The sequence below is a fragment of the Mustelus asterias genome, chromosome 19, assembly GCF_964213995.1.
Source record: "Mustelus asterias chromosome 19, sMusAst1.hap1.1, whole genome shotgun sequence".
Taxonomy (NCBI): domain Eukaryota; kingdom Metazoa; phylum Chordata; class Chondrichthyes; order Carcharhiniformes; family Triakidae; genus Mustelus; species Mustelus asterias.
Genome location: NC_135819.1, coordinates 61,809,896 through 61,819,643, shown reverse-complemented (window position 1 = coordinate 61,819,643; position 9,748 = coordinate 61,809,896). Strand labels below are relative to the sequence as shown.

At 44.9% G+C, this 9,748-nt stretch overlaps 2 pseudogenes; both read left to right on the top strand.

Annotated features, from left to right (window-relative positions):
• Positions 1-2,238: 2,238 nt before the first annotated feature.
• On the top strand, positions 2,239-2,368 carry LOC144508130 (U2 spliceosomal RNA; annotated as a pseudogene).
• A 204-nt stretch (positions 2,369-2,572) lies between these two features.
• On the top strand, positions 2,573-2,753 carry LOC144508127 (U2 spliceosomal RNA; annotated as a pseudogene).
• The last annotated feature ends 6,995 nt before the right edge of the window (positions 2,754-9,748 follow it).

Genomic DNA, 9,748 nt, shown 5'->3' with positions numbered 1-9,748 from the left:
AAGGCATAGAACATAGAACAGTACAGCACAGAACAGGCCCTTCGGCCCACGATGTTGTGCCGAGCTTTATCTGAAACCAAGATCAAGCTATCCCACTCCCTATCTTTCCTGGCGTGCTCCATGTGCCTATCCAATAACCGCTTAAATGTTCCTAAAGTGTCTGACTCCACTATCACTGCAGGCAGTCCATTCCACACCCCAACCACTCTCTGCATAAAGAACCTACCTCTGATATCCTTCCTATATCTCCCACCACGAACCCTATAGTTATGCCCCCTTGTAATACCTCCATCCACCCGAGGAAATAGTCTTTGAACGTTCACTCTATCTATCCCCTTCATCATTTTATAAACCTCTATTAAGTCTCCCCTCAGCCTCCTCCGCTCCAGAGAGAACAGCCCCAGCTCCCTCAACCTTTCCTCATAAGACCTACCCTCCAAACCAGGCAGCATCCTGGTAAATCTCCTCTGCACTCTTTCCAGCGCTTCCACATCCTTCTTATAGTGAGGTGACCAGAACTGCACACAATATTCCAAATGTGGTCTCACCAAGGTCCTGTACAGTTGCAGCATAACCCCACGGCTCTTAAACTCCAACCCCCTGTTAATAAAAGCTAACACACTATAGGCCTTCTTCACAGCTCTATCCACTTGAGTGGCAACCTTTAGAGATCTGTGGATATGGACCCCAAGATCTCTCTGTTCCTCCACAGTCTTCAGAACCCTACCTTTGACCCTGTAATCCACATTTAAATTAGTCCTACCAAAATGAATCACCTCACATTTATCAGTGTTAAACTCCACTTGCCATTTTTCAGCCCAGCTTTGCATCCTATCTATGTCTCTAAGGCAAACTCAGAGCATTCTTTATTCTGGCTGTTATGCAATTAACCCATCCTTCACTCCAATCACCTTTAGCCCTGAGTGTGAGAACACTTTCCGTAACCAACCAGGAACAGGTTATGTGACTGATGTTAACTTTACATATTTATGTAAGTAATGTCCTTTGTATCTCGATGTTTTTACATGCTCGAGTTCATTAGAGAGAGACATGCCGTCTTTCACCATCGGCCTTCAAGGTCTTGTCCATTTGCTACAAATAAGCTTTTTTAAAATAACGCAAACTCCCAGACCCTTTACCTTGACATGTTTTCTACATTGTGCCCAACTTCTAAGTTTCCCATTTTAATGGATGCCCTTCTTTATAGTATAGTAAAGTCAAGTATTACTAAACTACATGTTTAGATATTAATTTCTTGTAATGTTAGATTTTAACAATTAGTGTTCTTGTTAGTAATTTAATAACTTGCAATGATATCAGTCACACAACACTTCCATTTGTCAGGACTGCGATTCCCCATGCTCTGCCCCATTGATATGTTTATTATTTTACACAAGTGTAGCTTCCAAATCCGCCAGATCCCTTTCCATTGCACAGTAGCACAGTGGTTAGCACTGCTGCTTCACAGCTCCAGGGTCCCGGGTTCGATTCCCGGCTCGGGTCACTGTCTGTGTGGAGTTTGCACATTCTCCTCGTGTTTGCGTGGGTTTCCTCCGGGTGCTCCGGTTTCCTCCCACAGTCCAAAGATGTGCGGGTTAGGTTGATTGGCCAGGTTAAAAAAATTGCCCCTTAGAGTCCTGGGATGCGTAGGTTAGAGGGATTAGCGGGTAAAATATGTGGGGGTAGGGCCTGGGTGGGATTGTGGTCGGTGCAGACTCGATGGGCCGAATGGCCTCCTTCTGCACTGTAGGGTTTCTATGATTTCTATGATTTATTCTCAGGAGTTTTTGTTTTGTATTTCACATACACTTTTTTTTCCCTTTGATGAATAGTAGAGAAGTGTTGGAAAGATTAGCAGGCTGATTGTCAACCTATCAAATCATGTCAGGAACTCTAGTTCCAGGGCCAGCAAAACCATGAGTGGAACATGAATCTGCAGCTTTGGGTTTAGAGGCAACAGTGCAATCCACTGAGCAACAAGACCTCCCTCATTGAACAGAGTAACTGTGTGCCAACCTGAAAAATAACGGCACACAGAAAACTCTGACACATGTATATAGTTTTAAGAAATGAAATGTAACGGAATGTAATGTTTTCGTAAATGAGCATGGTATTGGACTGTAAAAATGATTCTTTTTTACACTGTTTATGACTTTTGGATCTGTAATCTGGCAATGTTTTATTGGAGAGTTTTTTTTGTGTGAATAAAGTATATTTTTGAAATTAAAAAAAACATCTATCGCTTCTCGGCCTTTTGGCTAAGATCAAGTGTAGTATCGGATCTGCACTTGGTTGAGGTCATTAGGTTACGCTGAGGCTTCATATGTTTCATATGAAGCAATTTTTAAAAGCGGCATCCCGGCCTTTTGGCTAAGATGCAAATGAGCTCAAGTCTTGGAGGAGGATCCTCCCCCTTCTCCAATCAGCTTGACTCATGTAGATCAGGCCCAGGACAGGGTGGTTTTGGTCTCCCATCCTGTCTTGTCAGCCTGGATCTGAAATGTCTCAACTTGTTGAGACTCTGAATTGGATTTGATTTGATTGAACTGGAAAAGTATTAAAAAAAACATCTATCGCTTCTCGGCCTTTTGGCTAAGATCAAGTGTAGTATCTGTTCTTATCAGTCTCGGCCTTTTGGCTAAGATCAAGTGTAGCATGGAGAGGATGCTGCACTTGGTTGAGGTCATTAGGTTACGCTGAGGCTTCATATGTTTCATATGAAGCAATTTTTTAAAGCGGCATCTCGGCCTTTTGGCTAAGATGCAAATGAGCTCAAGTCTTGGAGGAGGATCCTCCCCCTTCTCCAATCAGCTTGACTCATGTAGATCAGGCCCAGGACAGGGTGGTTTTGGTCTCCCGTCCTGTCTTGTCAGCCTGGATCTGAAATGTCTCAACTTGTTGAGACTCTGAATTGGATTTGATTTGATTGAATTGGAAAAGTATAAAACAAAAAAAAACATCTGTACAAATCCCTTTCTATCGATTCTGGTGGTGGTATGGTGAACTGCCATTTCCATTCACTTCCAGAAGGTGAGCACACGGCCTTCCAATTCCAAATGTGTTGGTCATTGCCAACAGTTGGTTGGATGACACCTTCCCAGCTCCATGATGAATCCATCTCCCTGGCCCTGCATTCAACCCTGAAACACCTAGATAACAAAGACACCCTATGTCGGGCTCCTATTTATCGACTACAGCTCAGTCTTCAACACCATTATTCCTACGAAACTCATCTCCAAACTCTGTGGCCTGGGGCTTGGCTCCTCCCTCTGGGACTGGATCCTGAATTTCCTAACCCACAGATCGCAATCAGTAAGGATAGGCAACAATACCTCCTCCACGATCATCCTCAACACCGGTGCCCGACAAGGCCGTGCCCTCAGTCCCTTACTATACTCCTTATACACCTATGAGTGTGTGGCCAAATTCCCCTCCAACTCGATTTTCAAGTTTGCTGATGACAACACTGTAATGAGTCAGATCTCAAACAATGACGAGACGGAGTACAGGAATGAGATAGAGAATCTGGTGAACTGGTGCAGCAACAATAATCTCTCCCTCAATGTTAACAAAACGAAGAAGATAGTCATCGACTTCAGGAAGCGTAGTGGAGGACATGCCCCTGTCTACATCAATGGGGACAGAATAGAAATGGTCGAGAGCTTCAAGTTTTTAGGTGTTCAGGTCACCAAAAACCTGTTCTGGTTCCCCCATGCCGACACTAAAGTTAAGAAAGCCCACTAATGTCTCTACTTTCTCAGAAGACTAAAGAAATTTGGTATGTCCAATATGACTCTCACCAACCTTTACAGATGCACCATAGAAAGCATTCTTTCTGGTTGTATCACAGCTTGGTATAGCTCCTACTCTGTCCAGGACTGCAAGAAACTGCAAAGGGTCATGAACGAAGCCCGATCCATCATTCAAACCAGCCTCCCACCCATTGATGCTGTCTATTCTTCCCGCTGCCTTGGAAAAGCAGCCTGCATAATTAAGGACCCCACGCACCCTTGGCTTACTCTCTTCTACCTTCTTCCATTGGGAAAAAGATACAAAAATCTGAGGACACGTACCAACCGACTGAAGAACAGCTTCTTCCCTGCTGCCATCAGACTTTTGAATGGACCTATCTCGCATTAAGTTTATCTTTCTCAACACCCTTGCTATGACTGTAACACTACATTCTTCACTCTCTCCTTGCCTTCTCTATGAATGGTGTGCTTTGTATAGTGTGCAAGAAACAATACTTTTCACTGTATAATGATACATATGACAATAAATCAAATCAAAACAAAAGAATGTTTTGCGTGAAATGTTAACATCAGCATGATCTTGGACTGGCTGATGTAACTCCTCATCCTAGTGTGAAATTCCTTTGCCATGTGATGTTTGCTTTCTCTGAATCCTGCATGCGGTGCAGTTTTGGTGAGGCTGCCGTGAATGACTGAATGTCTGCAGGTTTAACATCACTGATTTGTTTTTAACACTGTACCGTTATCTCTCAAAGCGCTGGCTCTTCATTAATCCGGATTCCTCTTGCTGATTATTAATCCTGTTTCATAATACAGCGTCTACTAGCTCACTCAGTGTTATCATGTGGGTGTGGTTGACCAGCTGCAGGTGCTGCTAAGGTTACACTGTTTTAGCTACATAATTTAAATATAAATGAAGTATAAATATAAAATACCTATGCACAATACAGGTCATCAGTCATCTTTACATTTATTGAACTTCTTCCACCATTCAGTGCAAAACTTTGCAGACTTTCTCTTTCCACAAAATTTAGATTCTGGCCATGAGTTGTCAGACAGCAAACCTCTCAGAATAGACATATTAAACCGAGACAAATTATGGATATCAGTTGTGAGCAGGATATAAACTTCAGTTCTCATTGAGAATGTAGACTCACAAAAAGATCATTCGAGCCAGAGCCAGTAGAAGAGTCAGGAACTGCCTGTAATATGAGGCTGTTATGGAGGGTAGGTTGGATACTCTGGGCTCACACTCTTGTATAAATTGAATGAGGTGATTAATGTTCCTCAGGTCATTTGTGACAATGATTTATGGGGTGATGTTATCTCTCACCTACAGCCTCATATTACTGGCCCTCAGCGTGAGGTGAATATGATACTCATATCGGAAGAAGAGAAGGAGAGTGTGATGAGGAGCCTGACACAAGCTCAGAGAAAAGCTGAAGAGAAGCGACAGAGAGATAGAGAGAGGCAGACACTGCGGGTGAGTGGCGCTTGACCTAGACACCAACCTCACAAATAAACCAGACACCAGGGACATGTGGCTGGACTGCCTTACCCATTTGCTTCGGAAATCAGCCCAAATGGCCACAAACTCCTGGGCGGCATCGACAAATTGGGCTAAAGGGCCTGTTTCCATGCTGTAAACTCTATGACTCTATGTCCAATATCTACTCTGGGGCCCCTGAGAGACCTCCTGCAGCTGGAGCTCCTCCCACGTCAGGAGTTCCTGATGTCATCAGAAGGGGCAATTGAACTGGGACACACCTGGGTGCCTGTGTCACGATCAGGGCCTAGATCCCTGAAGTTGAGGGTGACATATTTTTCATTATGTTGCACTATTTCTGATATATCCAGCTGTGAAATGAGGCAGTTTGTGGGAAATCTTCATGGTGAGGCGCTAACTGTTGTGTGAAATAATTGAGAGGCTAAAATTCAAGGCTTTTGAATTTAATGTATCGAGATCCTCCCAGACTTGACTTCCCCTTGGATAATCCTACAGCTCGTTTCTGTTCCTCCCATGGCACCTGCAAAGGGCCCATTGAGGCTTTTGTTGAATCCTCATCAAGAGCCACAACCCCACTACCTCATTCTACAGTCTCAACCTACCTGCCAGCCGTGCTTGCTGGGATCTACTCTTTCCTATCCAGTCCTGTTCCACTCACCGCTCCCAATGCTAAACCATGGCCTCTGCCAGCAGATCATCAGCCCTCTCCCCACTTCTCTCCACAATGTCCGTTCACTTGTTAACAAAGCCCTTGCCATCCTTTAACTTATTGTGGATGATTTCATCAACATTGTGACTTTGATGGAAACCAGGCTGAGGGTGACGACACCTTCCCTGTTAACGAAACCCCTATTTGCCCTGACCAAACCACTCTTTTTGCACTGTCACTCTAAGCATTCCACTTTGTGCTACTCCTCTGATGTTTCTTTTAAAACCTTTGTTCTCCGCATCCCACCCAAATTCCACAAGTTTCTCATTCCTTGCTTTCATCTTCATTGTTTTCTTTCAACATCTGACCTAAGTGATGTCTCATCCTCTGCCTTTTCAAACTCTCATCTCAACTCACCTTTCTCCCTTCATTGAGTTCACTGCTGTCTGATCCAGCATCAACCTCTCCCCCAACATAAACTCCCCTACCATATTGGTGGGCACAACCTTGAACTTGCCATCTCTTTTGTCCTTGTTACTCCCATCATCTCAGTGACAGATAAGGTCATCTCTGATCACTTATTTAATAACCCCCACCCCTCTTCCCCTCCACCCCAACTCCCTACCTGACTTCCTCTGTGTCAACCCTGCAAGTCGCAGACCAGAATATTCTGGCACACAACCAGTTCATCACCAATTCTAACTGGACCACGCCAAGCCTTTATCAGCCTCATTCATAAAAATCATTAAGTGTGTAACCCAGAGCCCATTCAGCAGCAGTCAATCTGAATTCCAACCTTTAATACTGGAGGTCAATGTGTAACCCTGTCTCTATTCAGTCTGAACTTCAACCCCTGACATTGAGCAGAGCCCCAAGGCTGTTCCTCCAGCTCTTGAATGTTTCCTTCATGTTTCAGTGACCAGAACTAGATTCAGAGCTCAAGATCTGACCATTGCCATGTTTCAGCATTTGCTGCCCATGTTGTTTGTTGTCCTGCGATGTTTGAATGTATAAATACTGTGCAGAATCCATCTTTGCCCAAGGTCTCTCTTCTTCCCCATGTCCAGGTGCGGGAGTGTTTGTCCATTGCTCGGAACAAAACATTCACTGGTGACCATCCATTTCTCCAGACCCACAGCCAGGACCTTCACACCAGCCACCTGCACCAGGTGAGGTATCATAAGGCAGAGAGCAAGCATGCCTTGTCTCAGGGTAGCCCCTCTGTTAAAAAGCAAGGAATGAGAAACTTGTGATGTTTGGGTGGGCGCAGAGAACAAAGGTTTTGAAGGAAACATCAGAGGATTAGGACAAAGTGGAATGCTTAGAGTGACAGTGCAAAAAGAGTGGTTTGGTCAGGGAAAATAGGGGTTTCATTAACAGGGAAGGTGTCGTCACCCTCAGCCTGGTTTCCATCAAAGTCATGATGTTGGTGAAATCACCCACAATAAGTTAAAGGATGGCAAGGGCTTTGTTCACAGAGGTGATGGTGCAGTCCTCTCAATAGGAAATTGAAGAGACTAAATAGGTGGATTGATGAGAAAGGTTAGGGGACTAAAGGAATGTGCTTCAATGAGAGAGGTAGGAGATTGCAGGGATGGACTTCAAAGAGATAATTAGAGAACTAGAGGGATGATCTTTGTGCGAGTCAGAGGATTAGAGGAATGGGTTTCAATGAGAGATTTAGGGGATTGGAGTAATGGGCTTCAGTTGGATAGTTAGGGAACAGAGGAATGAGATCCTTTCACCATTCCTTTTGTCTTGTCGTTTTATAGCATGGGCAGATGTTATCTGGATTGAACGATTAGCAGTGTTGGACAAGGGGAAACTGTATACAATCATAAAATCCTTACCGTGCAGAAGAAGGCCTTTCGGTCCATCGAGCCTGCACCAACAACATTCATACTCAGGCCCTAGCCCCGTAACCCCACATATTTACCCTATTAGTCCCCCTGACACGAAGGGGCAATTGAGCCTGGCCAATCAACCTAACCCACAAATCTTTGGACTGTGGGAGGAAACGGGAGCACCCGGAGGAAACCTACACAGACACGGGGAGAACGTGCAAACTCCACATAGTCAGTCACCCGAGGCCAGAATTGAACCAGGGTCCCTGGCGCTGTGAGGCTGCAGTGCTAACCACTGTGCCGCCCCTGCCACTGTATAAGGAATATAAATGTGAAAAATCCAGACAAAAGATCAAAACTAAACAGGACCATCAGCAATTGGAATGTTATGGAGACGTACATTGTGGCCCACCATTCACAGTGATAAATCAGTCCTTTACCATCCCTCAGCTGCTGACTGCACTCATCGGAGAAGGTCACTCATCAGGGTCCTCTCATTCTCCACTCTAGCAAGTCTCCTCATACCCTCTGGAATCACCTGTTGTTCTTCCAGTGGGAGTGCACAGTGTTGGAAATTCCAGCAAGGATGGAATGGATAGGCTGTCTGACTGTCTCCATGTATTCCCCATATTAGGAATCCACACACTGGAGGGCCAGAGTGAAGGAAACATTGGAGCATCTTCGACAAGAACGGACTTTTGCTCTGAGATCAAAAGGCGAGAGGTAGGAAACCCTCCAATCAAAGAAGGGATGGAACGGAGGTGGGGGCGAGATTAATTTGCAGGGAAGAATGTTGGTGGTGGTGAAGATAAACATGTTGAGAGGTAGATTGGACATTAGGTGAGAGTTGAGGATGCAGTAGGGAATGGGCTTGGGGATGTTTCGAGGAGAAGCTGAGCCTTGAAGAGCTAGTGAGGGTGAAATCTGTTCTTGGGGTCAGTAACTCAGTAACTCTTCCCCCCTACCCTTCCCCACAGGAACACTGCCAGTTTCAAGGAGCTGGTCGACCCCACAGAGTCCAAAGACCTAACTGACGAAGAGAATCAGAGTGAATATTCCAACAGACCACTGGAGATTGTTGCCACGGTAACGTAATCCCCCTGTATTATGTATTGAATGGTCTTTTCCAGGCAGGATCCAGCTTTGATCAATGGCCAAAGGACAGGACTAACTAACCTGTGGCATCCAAACAATAGACAATCCCAGATCTGTGACTGCAGACATCTTAAAAGTACAGGCTGGGATCAATCCTTATATTCTAAATGTAAGATCATGGGAAATTGGAGTCGGTCATTCAGCCTTTTGAGCCTACTCTGCCATTCAACAAGATCAAGGCTGATATTATATCTCAAATACATTTTCCCATTCTATTCCTTTTCCTCAAAAGCCTATTGATCTGTATCTTAGAACATAGAATCCTACAGTGCAGAAGGAGGCCATTCGGCCCATCGAGTCTGCACCGACCACAATCCCATCCAGGTCCTAACCCCATAACCCCATGCATTTACCCTAGCTAGTCCTCCTGACACTAAGGGGCAATTTGGCATGACCAGTCCACCTAACCCGCACATCTTTGGACTGTGGAAGGAAACCAGAGCACCCGGAGGAAACCCATACACGGCGAGAATATGCAAACTCCACACAGACAGTGACCTAAGCCGTGAATCGAACCCGGGTCCCTGGCACTGTGAGGCAACAGTGCCGACCACTGTGCCACTGTGCAGGTGCCAATACTCAAAGGCTGAGAGCCTGTACAGGCATAGCTTTCTGGAGTAGAGAATTGCAAAAATTCACAACTTTGTCATTAGAAACATTTCTCCTCATATCTCAGTCTTCAATAGTCAATCCCTTTTCCTCAGATTCCAGCCTCTCCTGTCAGTAAAAACAGTCTATCAGCACCTACCCTCGTCAAACCCATTAAGAGTTTTATACATTTCAATGAGATTATCTTTCATCCTTCTAAACTGCCCATTCTGCGCAATCTCACTTCATACAA